Source organism: Saimiri boliviensis, chromosome 11 (genome assembly GCF_048565385.1).
Source record: "Saimiri boliviensis isolate mSaiBol1 chromosome 11, mSaiBol1.pri, whole genome shotgun sequence".
NCBI classification, from domain to species: Eukaryota; Metazoa; Chordata; class Mammalia; order Primates; family Cebidae; genus Saimiri; species Saimiri boliviensis.
The window spans coordinates 43513909-43531510 of NC_133459.1; the positions used below are offsets into that span (position 1 = coordinate 43513909).

At 46.4% G+C, this 17602-nt stretch overlaps 1 protein-coding gene across 1 annotated transcript in view; it reads left to right on the plus strand.

Annotated features, from left to right (window-relative positions):
- The first annotated feature begins 109 nt into the window (after positions 1 to 109).
- Positions 110 to 17602, plus strand: part of ARMH1 (armadillo like helical domain containing 1) — a 60464-nt gene continuing 42971 nt past the window's right edge. The window contains exon 1 of the mRNA XM_039474607.2: positions 110 to 268. The gene's annotated coding sequence lies outside the window, so the exon portion shown is untranslated. The remainder of the gene's footprint in view (positions 269 to 17602) is intronic.

A 17602-nucleotide genomic window follows, 5' to 3' on the forward strand; every position in this document is an offset into this window, starting at 1 on the left:
ACCATGACCCGCCCCCATTGCTGGCCCGCAGCCATTGGCTACCTCGCTTGATCTGGATCAGATATTGGTCAGCCGGGACGCCGGTCAGGAAGAGTCCCCGCCCTCTCATGTAGGTGAGAGGCTGCTGGAGAGTTGCTGTATTCTGGGAATGGGTAGGGTCACTCGTCCAGAGTCGTCCTATCCTACGCAGCGGAAGCGTGTGACCGTTGACTTGCATCGTCTAGCTACCTCTGTCATCCTCTACCAGCCGCAGCTCCGAGGGCTGCAGGTAGAAAACCGTACAAAACGGCCTAGGGGGCGCGTGCAGACCCAACCTCCACTCAGTGGGGTGGAGGCCTGTTCTGGATGGATGGATGGATGAATGGGTGGGTGGGTGGGAGGCAGTCTTCAGTTGATGACTTTAGAGAATGCCCTGTTGATAGGGTCCACCAAGGAGCTGGGAGTGCAACTTTCTTGCATTTATCTACTCATCTAACCCATAGTTACATATTATGTCCCAGAGACTTGGTGGGCTAAATGAGGTTTCTTAGGCCCTAATGAGGCTCAAGCTTTTGACGACCTCCCCCCCCCGCCGCCATGTCTTAACGAGGAGAGGGAGAGAAACCATGCATGAAGCAACTCTAATTCTGCGTGTGGGGTAAATACTACAGAAGAGTAAGGATTTGAGATGCTCAGAATCAGAGAAGGGGCATTTATGGCAGTGGGAATGGCGCTTCAGCTGGGCCTTGAAAGACTTTTAGAGATAGGAGGGGGAGCCGGGCGCGGTGGCTCAAGCCTGTAATCCCAGCACTTTGGGAGGCTGAGGCGGGTGGATCACGAGGTCAAGAGATCGAGACCATCCTGGTCAACATGGTGAAACCCCGTCTCTACTAAAAATACAAAACATTAGCTGGGCATGGTGGCGTGTGCCTGTAGTCCCAGCTGCTCAGGAGGCTGAGGCAGGAGAATTGCCTGAACCCAGGAGGCGGAGGTTGAGGTGAGCCGAGATCGCGCCATTGCACTCCAGCCTGGGTAACAAGAGCGAAACTGTCTCAAAACAAAAAAAAAAAAAAAAAAAAAGAGAGAGATAGGAGGGGGAAAGACTCCTTGCATGCCAGACGCGATGGCTCAAACTCGCAATCCCAGCACTTTGGGAGGCCAAGACAGGAGGATGGCTGAAAGGAGTTCAAGACCTGCCTGGGCAACATAGTGAGACCTTCATCTCTCCAAAATAAAAATTTTAAAAATTAGCCAGGCATGGTGGCACATGCCTTAAGTCCCAGCTATTTGGAAAGCTGAAGTGGGAGGATCACTTGAGTCAGGGAGGTCAAAGCTGCAGTGAGCCATGATTGTGCCACTGCACTCCAGCCTGGGTGACAGAGTGAGATCCTGTCTCACAAAACAAAACAAACAAAAAGACTCCCTTCAGGAGCTCAAAGATGTCAATGTGCCAGAAATTACATGAAGCATCCTGTAGCCAGGCTAGAGACTCAAGTGAGGGAAACCTTGGAAAAATAGGCTCAGATCCCGGAGAGTCTTTGATGCTGAGCTTGGCTTTGTGCTTACAGGTAGATCTTGCTGATGGTAAAAATTTTTCAATGCATTTTACACCTACGTGCACAAGAGCTTAGACTTTATCATGAAAACAGCAGGGAGTCATTGCAGGGCTTTAACCAGGGGAGTAACAATCATATTTGTGTTTTAGATCAGTGCAGGGACTGGATTGGGGATTGGTGGGAGAAGGGAGATCAATTAGGAAGTTGTTTCAGTAGTGGGGAAGGATTATGGTGGCATAAAGCCTTGAGTGGCAGCTGAAATGGAAGGGGCAGGATGAATTCCTTAAACACTTATAGCTAAAAAGAACTGGAATTGGTGACTGATCGGGTGTGGGGAAAGTAAGGGAAATGAAGGATGACTTCTAGATTCCTAGTTTGGGCAAACAGGAAGAAGATGAAGCAGAGTTTTTAGAAGAGGGTTAGTTCTGGGCATGGTAAGCTTGAGGTGCCAATGGAACATCCAAGTGGAGGTATCCAGGAGGCTTTTGAATATGCCTAACTGGAGTTCATCAGGTAAATCTTTTTTTTTTTTTTGAGACGGAGTTTCACTCTTGTTACCCAGGCTGGAGTGCAATGGCGCGATCTCGGCTCACCGCAACCTCCGCCTCCTGGGTTCAGGCAATTCTCCTGCCTCAGCCTCCTGAGTAGCTGGGATTACAGGCACAAGCCACCATGCCCAGCTAATTTTTTGAATTTTTAGTAGAGATGGGGTTTCACCATGTCGACCAGGATGGTCTCAAACTCTCGACCTCGTGATCCACCCGCCTCGGCCTCCCAAAGTGCTGGGATTACAGGCTTGAGCCACCGTGCCCGGCCGCTCATCAGGTAAATCTAACTGGAAGTTGCAATGTGGGAGTCTGTAAGGCCTTATAGATGCCAGCCCCACCAATAGATTTGTTGAGCTTGCCCAGGGAGTAAGTGTAGAGTCAGAAGAGACCTGAGACAGAGCCCTGAGAAGCACCCAAGTTCAAGTGTCTGGCAAAGGAGGACGAACCTGCAAAGGTAATCAAGATGAAGTGTCCAAAATGGTAAGAAAATCAGTAGTAGAATGTGGTATTTCAGAAGCCAAGGGAAGAAAGTGTTGAAGGCTGATGACTAATCAAGTGAAATGAGACCTGAAAGAATCCACTGGATTTAGAAACAAGGAAGTTGTTGGTGACCTTTGCAAGTGCAGTTTCAGTGGGGTGATGGAAGCAGAGGTCAAATTACAGTGGCTTGAGAAGTGGATGGGATTGAGGAAGTGAAGATTCATGTAAGGTACATTTTCGGAAAGCTTGGCTATTTAGAAGAAAAAAGGTGATAGGCAGAAGGAGCCACAGGTTTTTATTTGGATGGGAGAAATGTTGGTGTGAATCCAGCAAAGGGGAAAAAGATAAAATTATAGAGGAAGGAAGATAACTGAGAATGGTGCCCCTGAAAAAAAGAATAAGGTAGGGGATCCAAAGTAATGGTGGAGAAATTCACTTAGAAGGGTGGAGGACCATTTGTTTAGTGGCAGAAGGGAAGCATTATGCTGAGGTTAACTGTTAGGTTTGGTGATGGGAAGTTGAGGGAATTCTTCTTTGATGGTTTCTATTTTCTCTGTCAAATAAGAACATGATATCAGCCAGTGAGAGTAGGATTGGAGATGGTGTGCAAGATTGAAAAGAGCAGAGAAAGACTGAAATAGCAGCAGTGGAGGGTGGCGGTGAGATGACTGAGGGAGCAAACAGATTTCTAGGCAGTTATGATGGTCCTGTCGAGGTTGGTGACCATTAATTTTCAACAGCTGCAGTCCGCAAGGTTGTATAATATGCATTTTTCCCTCAACAACGTTCAGCCACCTAGTCGTGGGTACAGAGAGGTCACTTAAATGGATCAGGTTGGGTTTTACCAGGCAGATACAATGGAAGGACAAAAGACAAGTAAGTTGAAGATTGTGGCAAAACAGTGGTTGAAATGAAGGGCCTTCGTATCTAAACTAGATAGGAGAGTGGGTAAAAATGTATGGACTAGAGGTCCCAATGAAGTCAGAGGATCCTTACCTGAGATCATTGAATGAAAGGGTTGTGATCGGAAAGTGGAAGAATGAAGCTTGAGTAGTTTCCAGCAATGACAAGGTCCAGGGTGTGGCTGTGGAAGTCAGTGGCCAAAGTGCAGTACAGGAGACAGTCATGATGCTGACATGGCCACTGAACTCCCCCTGGATGATGGCAAGACTTGAGGGGAGGGAAGGGAAGAGGATGCCCGTGAGCTAGGTACCAAAGTCTTTGATGGGTAGAGCAGGTTGTTCTGGAATCTCTAGGTGACAGCATGAGGAGGGGCAAAGGTTGAGACGGCTAAATGGTATGACCCTTGAAGTAGTAAGGGCTTTTACAAGAAGGAGGTAGAGGCCAGGCGCAGTGGCTCACGCTTGTAATCTCAGCACATTGGGAGGCCAAGTTAGGTGGATCACCTGAGGCCAGGAGTTCAAGACCAGCCTGACAAACATGGAGAAACCCCATCTCTACTAAAAATACAAAATTAGCCAGGCATGGTGGTGCATACCTATAACCCCAGCTACTTGGGAGGCTGAGGCAGAAGAATCATTTGAACCCATGAGATGGAGGTTGCAGTGAGCCAAGATCGCACCATTGCACTCAAGCCTGGGCAACAAGAGCGAAACTCCATCTTAAAAAAAAAAAAAAAAAAAAAGAAGAAAGAGGTGGAATAAGGAACTGAGTTGAGCTTTGGCAAGGAGACATAAGGCCCCTCTGAACCCTGAAATCCTGGGGGTACAAAAGTCAAAACAGCTTCCACCAGGAGAGCCATGCAGAAGGGGAGCTCTGGGGTAGAGCCTGCTTTGGGTGCAGACTGGAGGTTGGCAGGTGACTGGAGAGGCTAAGGATGGAGGAGACTTAACTGATTGGGAACAAGGGTTTTCAAGAGCAGAGTGAAAAGGTTAGGAAGGGAAGGAAGGCTGGGAAATGGGTCAAGGCAGATGAAGCATAGAGCAGTGAACGGGCCAGGAGAGTGTGGTTGACCTCGCCAGTTGCACGTTGTGGAGAGAGGATGAGGGCAGGTCTGTGGAGCAGGGTTGGAGGCAGAAGTGAGTTTGGGGAGAAGAAGAGGTGGGGCTGTGGGTACAGAAGAGGGCAAGGGGGAGAAGATGAAGGCAGAGGATTTCAGGATTTCACAGGAAGGAGTTCATAGGAAAAGATGAGGGCAGATGGAATCTGCCAGAAAGTGATGGGTGGCAGGGGTGGGGGTGTCTGTCAGGTTATGAGTAGGGAGCAGAAGGGGGTCCATGAGAAGGAAGTGCCAAATTGGAGTGCATATGCCCCCAGAAGAGAAGTAAGGACACCTTGTTAGGAAGTTTGAGGAGATCATGTTTCTCTCTCTCTCGCCCTCCTGTCTCTGAATGGAGAACTGAGAGTGAGGAGTCAGGGATGGAGCCCAAGGAGAAGGCCTCTGTCTCATTCTGCATGTGAAACCTGCAGGAGCAGGAGACAGTGACTGACCTGTTGTCTCCGAGGCCATCTGGGGACAGTGAGCCAGGCTGGCAACCCATGCCTTGGAGGCCTCTTGCTTTTAGAAAGTGTCTTTTGATTTAGGGGGGGGAAGCCCTCTGGGAAATTTTATTTAGAAACAAGACCTATTGATCTCTTCACTTTTAATACCTCCCCTTCGCTTGTTGCTAAGGACCTCTGGCTTAGCATGAGAGCTGGGGCTTTTGAGATTGTGTGATTTTAGTTTCCCTGCATGAAGAAGAACCATTTGGCCACTATAGAAATGATTTATGGATGAGTCCAGATTTATTAATCACCTCTGAAGGTGGAGAGGAAATTAAAAACAAAGAGTCCACTTTGGGCTGAAGACAGAGTAGGTCTGTCATCCTTGCAGAAGACTTTGCCAAGGTTAGAAGGCCACAAACAAACCAATTTGGACCGAGGTTCCTAATCTGGATTTTAATTTTGTGCACTTGATTTTTCACACCATTTTCTCTCTGAGGTAAAATAACGACTGTTTTAATTGGCTGCCACTTACAGAGAGATCCCAATAAGCATGATGGCATACATATATTTTTCTCTGGCATTCCATGTGTGCTCCAGTTCTTATGATCAAGCTGGTAAAGCTGACTTTTACTGCATGCTGCATGCCATGATCAGTTGACTATAAATTAAATCCTCTTTTCCAAAAGCCATTTTCCATTAGCGCTAATTTGTTTGCTTCTCATTTCCACTGATCATTAGAGTCTCTGGTTGTGAGCACCAAATTGGAAATAATTTCTTTGACATTTCGAAAAATTTCTCCCCTTCTTGAATGCCATTTGGCTGCAGCTAAAGAACATGATGGTTTGCAGAAGAACAGTTCACTCCAATTACAATTTAACTGACCGTTCATGGCTCTGAATCCCTGTCCTTAGTGTCCAAAGATGACACCACTGCTGACATTGCTGTTTCCTGTCATAGCTGTAAAATGCCTCATAGACTGCACTGGCCTTCTTGGATGGAAATTCTGCCACTCCACACATGGCAGCTTTGGGAAGTTGGTAGTTTTATGGACCTACATATCATGGACGTTCAGATATAACCATCTCAACAGGAGCTGGCTGATTTCTTCACTTATTCACTCAGCGAGCATTTATTCAACATCTATTTTGTGCCAGGCATTATGCCAGGCCCTAGGGACACAGAGATAGGGGGGACCAACCCCTGCCCTTGAGGAACTCACACTCTAGTGGGAAGGATAGGTAAGTTTTACAGCATAGTAGTGGAAGAGATGGCATAGATGGGACCAGAACTGCAAACCCCTAGTGGTCCCAGGGAGTTTGCCAAAAGGCAAAAAGGAACCTGGCCATTCCTGATAGCAGAGCAACACTGAGATGCAGAGGGCCCTGGAAGGGCCTGGGGAGTTGAGAATGCAAGACTGTTGTAATGTGGAAGTGACTAGAGATGGAGTTAGATTGGGGCCAAGTTTCAAAGGGCCTTGAGTGCCATATTGAGTTTAGACTTTATCCAGTAGGCCACAGTGAGCTAATAGAGAAATCTGGGGGTGAAGCAAGTAGAAAGGGTAGAAGCTTAAGGAAAAAGTAGGGGAACACTTCGTTTATATATGTATTTGGGTTGGTGGGGATTGAGCAAGTGTTTGAGGGGAGTCAGGGAAGATGAGAAGATTGACGATCGTAGAATCTAGTGCACACGGAGAGGCTGGGTGCTAATATAATGATGTTAACAACGGAGGGAAGAGGAGAGGTTTGCACTTGATGAGCCCTATATTCTCTGTGAAGTTGGAAGCAGAGTTATCCAGGCATCCTCCTTGATTCCTCCCCACCTTTCATCCTCCACAGCCAGTCAGTCACCAGGTCCTGTTTCTTCAAACTGTGTGGCATTTCTCCTTCTCTCCAACCCTAGTATCATCAGCGTCTTTGTCAAGGTTATAGGAATGACTTCCTAACTGGTGCCCCCACTCCAGCTTGCCCCTTCTGATCCCCTTTCTACACTGCAGTCAAGATATTTCAAGGGCCGGGCGCGGTGGCTCAAGCCTGTAATCCCAGCACTTTGGGAGGCCGAGGCGGGTGGATCACGAGGTCGAGAGATTGAGACCATCCTGGTCAACATGGTGAAACCCCGTCTCTACTAAAAATACAAAAAACTAGCTGGGCATGGTGGCGCGTGCCTGTAATCCCAGCTACTCAGGAGGCTGAGGCAGGAGAATTGCCTGAACCCAGGAGGCGGAGGTTGCGGTGAGCCGAGATCGCGCCATTGCACTCCAGCCTGGGTAACAAGAGCGAAACTCCGTCTCAAAAAAAAAAAAAAAAGATATTTCTAAAAGAAAGTCTTTTCTTGTCCCTCTCACTTAAACCCTTCAGTACCTGCACATGGCCCTCCGGGTGGAGTGTGAACCCTGCAGCCAGCACACGAGGCCCTTCATTCTCTGGCCTCTGCCTGTTTTTCCAGCCTCATCTGCTGCTTCCATGCTTCCACTGTGCCCCGGCTGTTCTGAGCAATCTCAACAATGAAAATAAGAGCTAAGTTTCACTGAGGGTTTTCTGTATGTTAGGTAATTTATTGACCCTTATGAACCATTACCACCTCATCACAAGTAGGGAAACCAAAGCCTAAAGAGGTTAAATAATTTGCCTAAGGTCACACAGCTGGGAAGTGGAAGATCATCTAACACCACAGTCCACGTTCTAACCACTGTCTGTACTGCCTCCCACGTGCAATCCTTTGTGTCCTATGCTCAGCTGTGAGCCACTGCAGATTTGATTCCCTCTGCCTGAAAGACACTTTCCTCGCCTCTTCCACAGCAGCAGGTTTTTTTCCAGCCTGGATGACATCTCCTCTGGAAAGCCTTTCTCTCCAGCCAGCACCCAAACCAAGGCCAGGTTCGGTGTCCCTCTCTGTCATTCTAGAGTGTCTTGTACCTACTCTGCCACAGTACTTACCACACTATTGGAATTGGAATCACTTATTTACGAGGCTGTATGCCACCCTCAAACTGTGTACTTGCGGGCAGGGACTGTGTCTTTTTCACATTTATCCCCAAAGGCCTAGCATAAGGCATGGGACATACTTGTCACTGTTTGCTGAATTTCATGTTTAATGGAATTGCTGATAGGTCGGAGGTGGCGCAGAGGGATTCCTAGTCATGTGTGAATGTCTGATGAGGCAACTTACTGAGGACTTAGAATACAATGTGACAGGCACTGGAGACTCATATAATGAGGAGAGGCAATAGCCAAGGATGTAGGCAAACCAAGAGAAGACACCATAGTAAAGAGGTGTCAAGCAAGAAAGCATTTTGAGTGAGAAAAATGGTCAGGGCTGGACGCAGTGGCTCACGCCTGTAATCCCAGCACTTTGGGAGGCCAAGGTGGGTAGGTCACAAGATCAGGAGTTTGAGACCAGCCTAGTCAACATGGTAAAACCCTGTCTCTACTGAAAACACAAAAGTTAGCCAGGCGTGGTGGCGGATGCCTGTAGTCCCAGCTACTCAGGAGGCTGAGGCAGGAGAACTGCTTGAACCTGGGAGGCAGAGGTTGCAGTGAGCCGAGATTGCACCATTGCACTCCAGGCATCCTCCTTGATCCACCATTGCACTCCAACCTGGGCGACAGAGCAAGACTCCGTCTCAAAAAAAAAAAAAAAAAAAAAAAAAGGAAAAATTGTCAATGATATTAGTTGTTGTAGTAAGAGGACAAGCGAGCAAAGGACCAAGACACTCTCGCTGAACCCAGAGACACTGGCCAACATGATGGAAGGGCAGTGGTGGGACAGAAGCCTGACTACCATGGGCTGAGGAGAGAATGGTCAGTGGGGAAACAGGAAAGAGTATGAACACTGGTTTTCGGAAGCTTTGCTATGAAGTCAGAAAACCAGAGAGATGAGGAGGAGAATGTGAGGTTGAGGTTTTTGTTTTCATTTCTGCTTATTTTTGTTTAAAGATAGGCAAAACTTAGGCCAGGCACAGTGGGGTGGCTCACACCTGTAATCCCCGCACTTTGGGATGCCAGAGTGGGAGAATCACTTGAGGCCAGAAGTTCCAAACTAGCCTGGGCAACATAGTGAGACTCTGTTTCTAAAAAAAAAAAAAATTAAGTTAGCCAGACATGGTGGTGCACACCTGTAGTCCTAGTTACTCAGGACATTGAGGCAGGAGGATCACTTGAGCCCAGGAGTTCAAGATTGCATTGAGCTATGACGGTGCGGTGTACTCCAGCCTGGGTGACAGAGTGAGCCCCTTTCTCGAAGGAATATATTGATAAACAAATAAATAATAATAAAGATAGGTAAAAATCAAGACTAACCAGAAAAATGGCTAAATAGAGGGGTTGAGGATACAAGGGAGGCAGGAGTAATGAGTAGAATGAGGGCCCTAAGGAGGAAGGATGGACGGATGCAAAGCTCTGGTAGATGGGTAGAGGAGAGGAGAAGGATGGGTATGGATAGAGACGAAGAAAGAAGAAGAGTATGATGACATTCTTACCTAATGGCCTATAACTTTCTTTGTTAAACCCCAAAAAAGTAGGCCTTCTGAGAATAGATGGAAGAGGTGGGAAGGTAAGGAGCTTGGAACTGTAGATTTCACAGGTGGATGGTGCTAACCAGTCATAGATTTGGGGTGTGGGTGTCGGGTATGGATGTTGCATTGGTTGGAGGTAAAAGCTGGAGGTTGCTGGAGTCTGCATTCCACGTCTCTCCTCTGTGCACCAACAGAACCTGGGATGTATCCCATCAGAGTGCTCTCCACCGTTCATTAAAATCACCTTGTTGCACCCCGGCACGGTGGCTCACGCCTGTAATCCCAACACTTTGGGAGGCCAAGGTGGGCGGATCACGAGGTCAAGAGATTAGAGACCATCCTGGCCAATGTGGTGAAACCCTGTCTCTACTAAAAATACAAAAATTAGCCAGGCATGGTGGCACACGCCTGTAGTCCCAGCTACTCAGGAGGCGGAAGAATCACTTAAACCCAGGAGGCAGAGGTTGCAGTGAGCTGAGATTTCACCACTGCACTCTAGCCTGGCAACAGAGCAAGACTCTGTCTCAAAAAAAAAAAAAAAAAAAAAAAAAAAACAACTTGTTGCTTGTGATTTTTCCCTCCACTGATTGGTAGAGGAAAGGTCTACACACTCTCTGCCTTGCCAATCTGTAAGCACCTGAGGGCAGGGTCTGTGTTTGTCGTGTTAACCGATTCCAAACCCAATACTTGGCTCCGAGTTGGCACCTGGGAATCTGTTTAATTAACTAACGTGCAGAGCTAAGGAAATTAAAGTGCTCTTTCTGAGCACAGTGTGTTGGGTGTCAGTTTAACACTTATTGAGTGCCTGTAATTTGCCAGAGACCATGCTAGCCACCCAAATTACAAAGATGGAGCACATTGATGTTGAAATTGCCTAGTGGCTCTCAAGTAAACAGGAAGACTTATGTGTCGAAGTCATTGATCAGCACTGAGGCAAGGTAGGGAGGGAAAGACAGATGGCCTGGCCTCAGAGGAGGAGGAAGGGTTCAGGAACAGTAGTAGGGATTTAGAGAATGGTGTTTGAGGTGTAGGACAGTGGGCAGCCTCCTTCCTGATTTAGAAGCAGTGACAGTTGAGGCAAGGGTTGGAATGGGGTGTCAGTTTTCACTTAGGGCCGAAGTTAGATGGAAGTTCTTTGGCCTGAAATGTTTGAAAGTTTATCCTTAAGTAATAGGGAACCACTGAGGAGTTTAAAGCAGGGAAATCTGTCAGATTTGCACTTTTAAAAATATCACATCAAAGCCTGGTCTGGTGGCTCACACCTGTAATCCCAGTACTTTGGGAGGCTGAGGCAGGAGGATTGCTTGAGCCCAAGAGTTTGACACCAGCCTGGGCAACAAAGCAAGACCCCCACTTTTACAAAAAAAAAAAAAAAAATAGAAAAATAAAATTAGGTGGGCATGGTGGCATGTGGCTGTAGTCCCAGCTGCTCAGGAGGCTGAGGAGGGAGGATCACTTGAGCCCAGGAGGTTGAAGCTGCAGTGAGTTATGATCATGCCACTGCACTCCAGCCTGGGTAACAGAGCAAAGCCCTGTCTCAAAACAACAACAACAACAAAAGCTCACATCAAGAGAGATTTAGGCTGGGGCCAGCCTGAAGACCAGTAGGAGGCTGTGACAGTAATCCATATGAGGAACAAGGGTATGAAACTAAAATAGTGGCAGTGGAGGTGAAGATGGATAAACCGATCTCTGGGAGATTTAGGACATATAATTGGCAGGAGCTGGCAACAGTTCAGATGAGGGCAAGGGAGGGGAGTAAGTCAAAGACAACTTTTGGCTGACGAGGAGGGTGGTGGCCCAAGCAGTGAAATAGGACCAGCACAGGGCAAGGGGCAGGTGTGAGTTGATGAGTTCAGTTTGGGACCTGTTGACTTGAGGAGGCCGTGACACATACCAATGATGAGTCTGCCGGTCACTTAAGTACATAAAGAGATCTGGAGCTCAAGCAGGAGGCCTGGACTGAGGATTCGGATTTGAGAGTCATGAGCCTATAAATGTAATTTGAAGTGATGGGGTGAATGGGGTCACCCAGGGATGACAAAGCATGAGAAGAGAACTGAGAATGGGAAAACGACATGCAAAGGCCACATTCCTGCCAAGGCAACCGAGGATTCAGAGAGTCTGGAGAACTGGGGGAGACTGGGGTTAGGAAAAGAGTTCTGAGAAGAGTCAGAGTCATTCAGAGAGGCCAAGCACAGTGGGGCGGCAAGCTGACCACCAAATCTGACAACAGGATTGGTGACGTCCTGGAGCACAGAAACAGGATCCATGCCCTTGGCTTAGTGGGGAAAAACCTGGACTTTGGCGTTACATGCAGATCTAAGTTCAAATCCCATTCCCATCCCTACTTAGCTTCGAGATCTTCGATAAATGAGCAGCCCTTCTAAACCTTAGTTTCTTCATCTGAAAATTGTGGATAATGATGACCTCCTGAGGATCTTAAGAGGATTAAAACAAAGAATGTAGGCCAGGTGCAGTGGCTCACACCTGTAATTCAGCGCTTTGGGAGGAGGAGGTGGGAAGATAACTTGAGGCCAGGAGTTTGAGATCAGCCTGGGCAACACAGAGAGACCCTGTCTCTATAAACAAAAGCCTAGTTGCCTGATAAATATCCAAACACTGAAGGATACAGTGATTTAAAGAGCCCACCAAGGGCCTAATGTGGTAAATGAAAAAAGACCTTCACCAAGTCATATCATCATACAACTTGAGAAAGGCTTTAAAATCATCAGGAGTGAAAAAAAGAGACAAAGGCACAGAAATCAGAATGAATTCAGATTTCTCATCAGCAACAGCAACTGGAGAAGGTCAATCCGAGGGAAGTTTTTATTTTGAGACAACTATATAATGTGTGTGTGTGTGTGTGTGTGTGTGTGTGTGTGCGCACGCGCACTTTTATGGGTATGGTATGTGGAAAAATGTCAGTTTCTTCTCCCTGCTTTCATTTCTTCTCCCTTCACCAGGAAAGGCAGATAACATTCCTTTTTCCTTAGTGGCCAACAAACTTAGATATAAAATTTATCCCAGCAACTGACTCTTGAAATTGACACATTTTGGTCTTTTTTAATTCTTTTTAAACATGGTAGTTAATGGGTCTTTTTTTTTTTTTTCAAACTTCATCAAACTTACTATTAAAGAAAAGTTGAGATAAATAAATAATACATGGCTAGAGGCTTTTAATTAAATATCTGTAATGTCTTTTATCTCCCCCTACTTCTCAAAAACCTCAGCGACATAACCTTGCTGAAGAAATATAAAAAGGCATTCAGTCTCAAAAGTTCACAGAAGGAGGCAACAGCAGATGAAAGAATTCAACAAATATTTGGAAGGTAGAAGGCGGGGAGGTTAACCGACTTGAAGCAGAGGAAATTGAAAGCAAGTGGCAAGAAGGGGAACTTACCAACAAGAAACCAGTCAGTGCAGCCAGTTTGACCTCTAAGAGGCTTAATGCTTGAAAGCACAAATTACCACCGACAGTCAGAAATGAGGTATGGAGCCCAACCTAGGGGGATTCACTGACTTCTGTATGCAGAGCACTTCGCCCACACTCCAGGTGCTCAACCGAAAAGAAAAAAACAACTCTAAACTCTCTTGCTGCATGAGAAGAAATGAAGTTGGACTCTGTAGGCCTCCTTGCACAGGGACCTCAGGCAGAGTTTGAAGGGCAGGAATGAGACATAGAGTGGAAAACTGATTGGTGGGGGGAAGGTCTTACACGTGGCATTGCATGAGCCCTTCCCCCACCCAACTCCCAACATGCCACAGCAAGGTGTCTGTAATAGCACCCCTACTCTGTCAACCTCCCTGGGAAAGCACAAAAGTCTTCTCCAGAGACCCTGATGGCTCTAGGAGGGGTGAGAAAAAAAAAAAAACCCTCCACTGACTGACATTTATGAATTCCCCAGTGAGAAGAATAGTTCCTAATAAATATCCAAACACTGAAGGCTACAGTAATTTAAAGAGCCCACCAATGGCCTAATGTAGTAAATGAAAAAAGACCTTCACCAAGGCATATCATCATACAACTTCAGAAAGGTTTTTTTTTGAGATAGAGTTTCGCTCTTGTTACCCAGACTGGAGTGCAATGGCGTGATCTCGGCTCACTGCAACCTCTGCCTCCTGGGTTCAGGCAGTTCTCCTGCCTCAGCCTCCCGAGTAGCTGGGATTACAGGCATGCACCACCATGCCCAGCTAATTTTTTGTATTTTTAGTAGAGACGGGGTTTCACCATGTTGACCAGGATGGTCTTGATCTCTCAACCTCGTGATCCACCCACCTCGGCCTCCCAAAGTGCTGGGATTACAGGCTCGAGCCACCACGCCCAGACTCAGAACGGTTTTAAAATCATCAGGAGTGAAAAAAATAGACAAAGGCACAGGAATCAGAATGACTTCAGATTTCTCATCAGCAACAGCAACTGGGGAGGGTCAATCTGAGGGAAGCTTTGTTGTTGTTGTTGTTTTGAGACAGGGTCTTGCTCTGTTGCCCAGGCTGGAGTGCAGTGGCACGATCACAGATCGCTGCAGCCCCAACATCCTGGGCTCAGGCAATCCTCCCACCTCAGCCACCTTAGCTTCCCAAGTAGCTGAAACTACAAGTGTGTGCCACTATACCTGGCTAATTTTTTTTTTTTTTTTTTTTTTTTGGTGGTGGGGGGAATTTAACTGTGTTCCCCAGGCTGGTCTCAAACTCCTGGGCTCAAGTGATCCTCCTGCCTCGGCCTCCCGACATGCTGGGATTATAGGCATGAGCCAGCATGTTTAGCCAGATAGCTTATTTCTAATGCAGTGTTATATACCCAGCCAATCCAACATGTGGTCAAAAAAGATATTTTTAGACTTTCCAAGACAAAACAAGGGAGTACACAAAGAAAGAAGAAGATGTGAGAGCCAGGGAATGGGCATCTGTCAGAAAAACCTAGCAAGAGGAAATCCCAGGACATTTGCATACCAGCTTTAGTGAGCAGCCAGTCTAAACTGTAGTAGAAAGAGATTTGTGGGACAGAGGTTTCCAGGGAAAAGATGGAATTAATCAGTTATGGATTAAACATTTCTAAAAATAATTGCTACATATTTGGAACATTTGGAAAAAAAAAATAGCCCTTGCTACTTCAAACAATAGGAAAAAAGAAATAACAATTTTTATTATTTTTTTTTTAATGGGGGTTTCACCAAGATGGCCAGGCTGGTCTTGAACTCCTGACCTTAGGTGATCCACCCACCTCGGCCTCCCAAAGTGCTAGGATTACAGGCGTGAGCCACCGCACCTGGCCAGAAATGACAATTATTAACTCCAGGTAAAACCAAACTGTAAGAAAAAAATGTAATAGTAGTTTGCTACTTGGGTGAAGAGTTTATTTACTTGATCAATCATATAAACATGCCGGGCGCAGTGGCTCATGCCTGTAATCCCAGCATTTTGGGAGGCTGAGGCGGGCAGATCACTTGAGCTCAGGAGTTCAAGACCAGCCTGGCCAAAAGAGCGAAACCCCATCTCTACTAAAAATACAAAAATTAGCCAGGGGTGGTGGCACATGCCTGTAATCCCATCTACTTGTGAAGCTGAGGCAGGAGAATCACTGGAACCTGGGAGGCAGAGGCTGCAGTGAGCTGAGATCATGCCACTGCACTCCAGCCTAGGTGACAGAGTGAGACTCCATCTCTAAAAAAATAATAATGTAAACACTTGATTTAACTATAACTTATGGGAAATTATGTTGTGAGGATAGAGAAAAAATGGGAGCCAGAGTGGTACAATAAAACTGATTCCTCCGCTGAGCAAGGCGGCATGCACCTTTAGCCCCAGCTACTCAAGAGGCTGAGGCAGGAGGACTGCTTGAGGCCAGAAGTTTGAGGCTGCAGTGTGCTGTGATCATACCTGTGAGTAGCAACTGCAACTCCAGCTTGGGCAACATAGTGAGACCTCATCTCAGAAAAAAAAAAAAAAAAAAATGAAGACCTAATTCCTCAACTGCCAGAATGATAAATACACCAAGATTGCCTAAGGTTGATGCATCCAATGATAGCTGTGCATTAGTTTGCTAGAGCTGCCATAACAAAGTGTTATAGACTAGGTTATCTAAATGACAGAAATTCATCATCTCACAGTTCTGGAGGCTGGAAGGCTGAGATCAAGATGTCACAGTGTTGATTTCCTCTGAGGCCTCTCTCCTTGGCTTGCAGATGGCCATGTTTTACCTGTGTCTTCACCCGGTTTTCTCTCTGTGTGTGTCTGTATCCTAATCATCTCTTCTTATAAGGACACCAGTCATATAGGATAAGGGCCCACCCTAATGACACAATTTAAACCTAATTTCCTCTTTAAAGACCGTATCTGCAATTACAACCACATCCCGAGGTACTGGTGGTTAGGACTTCAACACAGGAATTTGGGGGAAACACAGTTCAGCCCATAGCAAGTAGTATAAGCTTGTTACTTGGAAATACAGAGGTAAACAGCAGAAGAAATAGCCAAAAGAGTTTAAAGGGGCCTTCTCTGTGAGGAGAGACTGGGGGCAGCAAGGGGTGAGACAGGTGCTATTACTATTTGATTTTTTTCAAAATAGCAAGTGGCGGAGCTGAGCTTTGAACCCAGTCTGACTCCAAATCTCGTGTTCTTCCACTCTCCCAAGATTAGGAGCTCCTCTGGGGCCCTGCAGCACCGTATTCATCTCTGCGTCTCCTGCTGTACCTTATACAGAGCCACACTATGGGCCTTCACCACATGTATAAGATTTACAGCTGCATCACAGTGATTTTTAAAGCAGCCATTTGTTGATGTTTCTTTTCCTGTCTCCAAAGAAGACAGGGGAGACTGAGGTCCAAGGAAACATCAAGGAGCCGTAACGTGGAGTCCCCTTGGTGTCCTGGAATTGCTAGATGCATCTCAAATAGCACATTGAGTTTTGATACCAGAAAGCGCCCATTCAAGGCAGGGCAGGGGCCCAGGGTGCTTTCTTGCCTGATAAAGCTAGTGGTGGTGTCTCAACCTCACCTCCCTGGGGTCTAGAATAGCCATTCACCTCCATTTTCTTGATGTTAGTTTGGCTGTTGAAGGCAGCCACAGCCTCCCTACGTTATTCTCAGACTTATGACTGCAATGACATTCATAGTGATTGATGCTTGATCCCATGAGGGGGTTTGGTCATTTTTGTGTTTAGGTTGGTCCACAGTCATTCACCTGGTTCTTAAGGCCAGCTAGATTTCATGGTTGTCTCCATCCTGGAGGCAGCGTGGACGCCCTTCTGGAAGCACACACTCCATGTCCTCTGGGGAGCAGTAGAGGTTGGGGTGTATGTATGTCTGTCTCCGCATGCCTCAGATTATTGCTTCCTAATAAAATTCTGATAGCTGGGCCCCATCAATATCTCAAATACATGTGAGGAAACGTTAATTTAGAATCAATTTTAGGATGTTTCAGACTGTAAAGTCCTTTTAACTAGATCTCTGGCGAAGATGTAGAAGCACTTTATGGGACTGTAAATTTCATGTTGAACAGTCTTCGTGAAATACACATCTCTCCTACACACAAGCTGTTCTCTCCATATCAATCATGGCCCCTGCAAGTAATGTTTCACAAATATTCTGTAAATCACAGAAAACCCCATGATAATGTGAAATATGACTTTCACTTGTCTGTTAGACAAAAGAATCGCACATGCCTCTCTCCCATCAGCACTAACATTTGTTATGGATAATAACACTTTCAATCACAACTATTTTTGGAAAACGGGTTTATCTTAAACCTTCCCTCCCCCACTGAAAACACTCTCCCAAGGACACAGACTCCTACAAACCACAGCCCATTAATCCAACTATGGAATGGAACTTTTTCTTCCCACTAACTTTTTTTTAAGTTGTTTTTAAGAGTTAGTATAAAAGCCCAAGGTACAAGTTTAAGGAGCACTTTAACTTAGGTGATTGGCATAAGAGGGAGGCCACGTCTCTCAAGACCTCAAGCCTCTGACCCTGTATGAAGTAAGCCACAAAAGAGGTCTAGGTTTTGTTTTTTAGTTTTTTTGTTTGAGACAGTGTCTTGCTCTGTTCCCAGGCTGGATGATCTTGGCTGACTGCAACCTG